General features: G+C 42.5%; 1 long non-coding RNA gene across 1 annotated transcript; it reads left to right on the top strand.

Moving 5' to 3' along the window:
- On the top strand, positions 1–5947 carry LOC147343167 (uncharacterized). The gene is made up of 3 exons (XR_015157164.1): positions 1–1984; positions 2072–2172; positions 5319–5947. It is a non-coding gene; the product is annotated as an uncharacterized LOC147343167 (long non-coding RNA).
- The last annotated feature ends 571 nt before the right edge of the window (positions 5948–6518 follow it).

Genomic DNA, 6518 nt, shown 5'->3' with positions numbered 1-6518 from the left:
GGGGACCACTGAAAACCCTGTCCACATTTACCCTATCATAGGCCATGTGGTAACAGAAGTTTTCATATTTCTTGAACACCAGCAGGATTCTTAACATGCCCCAGAACAGAGACGCATGGTCTTGGGTGATGATTTTTAAAAAAAGATGTCATCTCATTTCATTCTGTGGGAATTATTCTTTAATCATCTGTTTTATTGGGAAATTTCCCAGAGATAATGCACTGAGAAACTAGCCTGGAAGCAGACAGACAAGACAGGCACAACAGAGTTCTTTTTAAAATACTTCATTTTGGAGACCAAGAATACAACTTGTAAATCTTTTTTATGCTTTTATTATGGTATATAAATTATGACATTTTAGGAGAAGCCCATAAAGCTAGCAGAAGCAAGAAAGTCAAGTTTCTTTTTTTGAGCTTTCCATAGGTAGTATAATTTAAATAATTCTATGGTAGAATTTCAACACCTCTGATAGAGCATGGTTGTTTACGAAGTAAGAACAGTAATCCTCATGTTAAAAGGTGGCATTGCTACCCTAGGCAGCAGATGGTGTTATTAAATACACAGGCAAAGTCTAAGGTCATAAGGAACTAACAATTAACCAGAAATACGATCTGCCACAGTCGTTTAATGGGTAACCTACCAGATATATGCCACTTGTATTATTGCGAGTGTTGGGAGGTGTATTGTCAAGCTTCAGAGCAGTCGCACAATCCATTTAGAAATATTGTAATTATATTCTTATTTAAGCATTTTGTGAAACCAAAAAACCAGAAAGAAAGTGAAAATCAGTGTGATTTCCTCATAATATTGCTCTCTCTTGCCTGCTCTGAAAAATACTGATTCAGATTGCACAATTTCATAGCCATCCCTCAATTTAATTGGTCTCCCCAAACTAACACTATCAGGATTTTGGGTTTTATACTGCTAGTGGGCGGTGTTCTAAGACCTCTTTATGTTATCCGAGACATCATTTTTGCTCCTGCACATTTTGTAGTGTGAAGGTGATGCGAAAAGATTCAAACCCACACACGTGCCAACAAGGGGATGGCTTGGAAAAAAACAGCTGTGTAGAGGAGGGGCAATGGATGGTGGGGAGGCAGTGGGAAGTGTAGTCAGAGACTAACCAGCAAGCAATGAGGACACTATTAAAGTAAAGAAGTGGGCTTAGTTTCTATTGTAAATTAAATATAAATATGTCAATAAAAGTAAGAGCTTTATACATAACAGCTCAATTCCCTGTGGGTTTTTTCAAGCAGTTTTCCACAGGGAATGTGGGATTGATTTTCTTTCCAGTTAGGGCTTTTGAGGATGAGGAACTGAATCCTAAATTCACTCCAAGGAAAAATAATCAAGAGGGCAGCAACCAAGTCTGAATAGCAAAGACCCAGTGACTTGGTTAGAATTAGGAAAAGTGAATCTTGGCCTTTTGGCCAGAACTCCAAAGGGTATCAGAGAGTTTAACTCCAACCATCGTATCAACCAATCTGAAAAACAGCATCTGGAAAAGCAAAAACAACCCCAGTTCCCCAGGTAAATAGAAGACGAACAATGGAAAACAGGGTCCAGAGGTCACTGGCTAATCAGGGTAAATAAGTGGGTGGACAAAAGCTGTTCTTTCATTTTCCCACTGTTGGGTTTGATGAGGAAGTCTCAATCACGGAAGGAAAAAAAAAGCATGCTAATAAGAATGTTTTTCACATATTTTGATGTGTTTATTTACTTTTCTCCAAGTTTAAATTGAGTAAGGAAAGCACAGCATCTGAAGACACAGACTGCCGAGTTGAGAGCTTTGTCTCCAAGCTCAGGTAGCTTGATTTTTCCCTGTGGCCAGGACTCCTGCTGACACTTCCAGTCGTCCTCAGAAAAGCCATTGAGCTACCCTTGGGTTGAATGAATGAGAACTTTCTGGAGAGCGGAAGACTGGTGGAGGTCCAGCTGGAAAAACATATGGCCGCAGAGGCAGAAAGAGCGCTTCTTCAGGATTGTGAGTGGTATAAAAAACGTCTGCAGGCTCAAGGCAGCCGTTACAACCTAAGATCTTACTAAGCATGATGGATGTTCTTATTTCTAGGACTGCCTCCAATGTACCTGGACCGAAGCCAGTGCTGCATCCTCAGGCGCCCCTAGGGATTGTGCGTGCAGGACGGCACCACCTCACAGCCCCGCTCTGAGGTCAGGATTCCACGCCCACTACCCGCCGCCTCCCACTCTCCCACTCCCCTACCCTCACTGGGGCCAGGAGATGGCGGCCCATTGTGCCTTCTGAAAGAAAACAAAGTTTGCAAATCACTGTAGACTGTCTTATAATAGGTAGGTCAGGAGGGAAAATGACTATGGTAAATTCTCGTCTTAACCACACATGACCTCAGCACATTTTTGAGCTGCACAGTGACACAGAATGAACTGAAGGAGAAAAACCAGGCAGTCTGGGTTCCAGACCAGGACACCACGAGGAGCTGACTTTTACAGGTAAAGGCACAGCCTTGAGGTTTAATAGCAGTGCCTCCCTGCCCAATATGATTTCCAAAACAGCGGGAGGCAATATGTGATTCTCCATGTTGATTCTCCACAGTAATTATCTTTTATTGCTAATAACCATTCATGCCTGTTACTGAGCTTTAAAAACGTTTTGTATGGAATGCTATATCCCTTACAAAAGATAAATTAGGAGGCGATCATTCAAATTATTTAGAAAAAAAACTGTCTGAAGTTTGAAATTTGACTCTTCAACCCCATGGACTGTAGCCCACCAGGCTCTTCTGTCTATGGAATTCTCCAGGCAAGAATACTGGAGTGGGTTGCCATTCCCTTCTCCAGGGGAATCTTCCCAACCCAGGGATTGATTGCAGACAGATTCTCTACCATCTGAACCACCAGGGAAGCCAAAAAAAAAAAAAGTAAGTTCCTCTAGAATACTTACATAGTATTAGGTCTTCAACAATTTAACCAGTACATATTTTAATTTTTTTGCCACACCACACAGTATCAGTGGGACCTGTTTCCCAACCAGGGATTGAACCTAGCCCCCTGCAGTGGAAGCATGAGTCTTAACCACTGGACCACAACATGACTCCCAACACATCCCTTTTAAAGATGCACAACACAGATGCCACTGGGAAGGTAGACAAGTATACCCCTTTTATCCTCAACTGTGGCCTTCCTAGCGTAGCCAAAGCTGATACCACAATTTTTCTTCAACAGACGATAAGGTCTCCTCTCAACTTCTCAGTGGGTGTTTCACCACCATTTTCCTTATGATGTGACAGTTGTAGAAGCAGCAGTGACCATAGTCACAAAAATCAGGGCCTGATTTTATTACCCCATCATTATGACAATTATCCTTCCAGTTTTCTCTTTGCTCATGTACACACATTTTCAAAGCACATATTTTCATTACTGGACAGAGAAAGGCCAATAGGTCAGTCACACACACTCTAAGATGATAAAGCAATGTCATTAACTTAGGATAAAAAGAAGCAAATTACAGCCCTTTATGCTTAGGCTGTGTTTTTCCTTTTAAGAACTCAAAGCTAAACCCAAGATGACCAATGCATTTGCGTGGGTGTATGTATATATCTGTGTATGTATATATGTAATATACATGCATACATTATTAGTATAATACTGTATTATTATATATAATTATTATATATTATTTGCTTTGCTGCGTCGCTTCAGTCGTGTCCGACTCTGTGCGACCCCACGGACTGCAGCCTACCAGGCTTCTCCATCCATGGGATTCTCCAGGCAAGAACACTGGAGTGGGCTGCCATTTCCTTCTCCAATGCATGAAAGTGGAAAGTGAAAGTGAAGTCACTCAGTCGTGTCTGACTCTTAGCGACCCCATGGACTGCAGCCCACCAGGCTCCTCCGTCCATGGGATTTTCCAGGCAAGAGTACTGGAGTGGGGTGCCATTGCCTTCTTCCAATATTATATATAATTATTATATATTATTAGTATATTATTAAAATATATATTAAAGATAATGTTAGGTAGTATGTTACTAGTTACAAATGAACTTTCCATCCATCTGGGTCTGGGGAAAGGCTTTGAAGCCCCAGCATTTTCTAAATATCCAAAGAGTGAAAACAAAGTCATTTCTTCTCAAATATTGCCTTCCTTTTTGGGGGTCATCAGGAATGCAGAGGTGGGTATGGGCTGGAGACTCACTAAATGATTGTTGTTGGTTGTTTTTTTTTTTTTTTTAACTGTGCTGCATGGCATGTGGGATCTTAGTTCCTCAACCAGAGATCAAACCCTCACACCCTGCAGTAGAAGCAGAGTCTTAACCACTAGATCACCAGGGAAGTCCATAAAAGTTTGCTCTTTCTAATGGATGCACAGTCCCTGGATCATCTTGGCTGTCTAGCTGTGTTTCACACAGTGCTAAAAGCTCGAAATCCCTGTGTCCAGCCACTTTAAGTCCTGTGAGAGTAACTCATTCTCTGATGGGTGCCTCTCCTGCCATCTTTCTGTGTGAACACAGGCAAATTGCTCTCCTGTACTTCACTTGCTTCTGTAAGTTGACATGAAAACAACAGCAAGACCAAGTGACAAATGAATTGAGATTTACTGATATGTCCAGAGACATATCAGTATGGGTACATATCACCCAGCACTTAAGAGTACAGGACCTGGAGGAAGAGAACCAGAGCTCTCATTCCTGTTCTGCACTTTACCAGCTGTGTGATAGGCGAGTCACTTAAACGTTCTGTGCCTCAATTTCCTTACCTGTGAAATGGGTATAAAAAACAGTACTTACTGCAGAGGTTGATAGAGGGAGTCAGTGACATGAAAAGTGTAAAACATACAGCCTGTCCCCATTAACACTGGCTTTTGTCATCTGAGGTATTTCCAGACTAGGCTGAAGCAGGTGCTTGTTCTAAAACCAACCAGTTCTTGTACCTCCTGTAGCCAGACTTCAAGATCTTACTTGAGGAACCACCCCTGCTACTCAGCACCCCTCCACACCCACCACTCCAGGAAGTAGTTATCACTCAAGCTGCCAATGACCTCATTCTGACCATCTCTGTGAGACTCTTATCTTGAATCCTTTCTGACTCATCCACCACTATCACTCCTTGAATTTTTTTTTTCTCACTTTGGCTCATAAAGTAATATCCTGGACCTGCTGAACTTAAAGAACTTAAGAAGTCCCTATGCATGTGTCTTATCTGTTCTCTGCTCACACCACACTTTTCTCCAGGCTGGAGGTTTTAGTACTCAGCACACAGAAGGTGCTCAGCAAACATAAAACTGCCTTGAACTGTGACGTTCAAGGACTTCCTCATCGCTGTCCTTTCATGTTGTTTTCCAGATATGGGAGCTGTTGCTGCTCTTCCTGGAATCTCTGCTGCTGCTGCTGCTGCTGCTGCTAACTCGCTTCAGTCGTGTCCGACTCTGTGCGACCCCATGGACTGCAGCCACCCAAGCTCCTCCGTCCATGGAATCTCTGCTACAGGGACATAAACTCTTTAAGATTGCCTGACTTATCATCCATCCTTTTCTTCATTTGAGACTTGAAATTCGAACTGTGGTGCTGGAGAAGACTCTTGAGAGTCCCTGGGACAGCAAGATCAAACCAGTCAGTCCTAAAGGAAATCAACCCTGAATATTCATTGGAAGGATTGATGTTGAAGCTGAAGCTCCAGTACACTGGCCACCTGATGCGAAGAGCAGACTCATTGAAAAAGACCCTGATGCTGGGCAAGATTGAAGGCAGGAGGAGAAGTGGGTAACAGAGGATGAAATGATTGGATGACATCATTGACTCAACAGACATGAGTTTGAGCAAACTCCGGAAGATAGTGAAGGACAGGAAAGCTTGGTGTGCTGCAGTTCATTGGGTCACAAAGAATCAGATACAACTGAGTGACTGAACAATAACAATAGTTAAACTGAATCTCCCAAATAAATAAATAAATAGAACCTGTTTCAGGTTTCCAACTTGTGTGTGTGTGTGTGGCATTTTTAAAGTCTGAATTTCACTTTATTTGGAAAATAGACTTAAAAATTAAGTCCCCCAAGTATCAAAACCACACACGATTTATCTGAAAACAATTGCTCTTGGGATGTGTAAGATGCCTTTTCACAAGGGAATCATATTATCTGAGAGGTAGAACCCCAGAAGATGTATTTAAAAAATAAAGTTTCTGTCTCAAACACAGCAAAGTATAATAACTATTGGTTCAACCTCACCCTGAGTCCCCACAGCTGTGCAGGGCTACCTCAGCGTGGGGATTAAAACAACAAAAAAAATGCCTTATACCTAGGAGTGGGTGTGTGCTAAGTCACCAGTCGTGTCTGACTCTTTGTGACCCTATGGACTATAGCCTGCCAAGCTCCTCTATCCATGGGATTCTCCTGGCAAGAATACCGGAGTGGGTTGCCATACCGTCCTCCAGGGGATCTTCCCAACTCAGGCATCTAACCCGAGTCTCTTATGTCTCCTGCATTGGCAGGTGGGTTCTTTACCACTAGCGCTACCTGGGAAACCCGCACCTAGGAGAATCAAGGT

The sequence above is a fragment of the Bos grunniens genome, chromosome 28, assembly GCF_055505025.1.
Source record: "Bos grunniens cultivar Pamir isolate PY7600 chromosome 28, Bosgru_T2T1.0, whole genome shotgun sequence".
Lineage (NCBI taxonomy): Eukaryota > Metazoa > Chordata > Mammalia > Artiodactyla > Bovidae > Bos > Bos grunniens.
The sequence above is the reverse complement of the archived record's forward strand: the minus strand, read 5'-3'. Positions and strand labels throughout refer to the sequence as shown.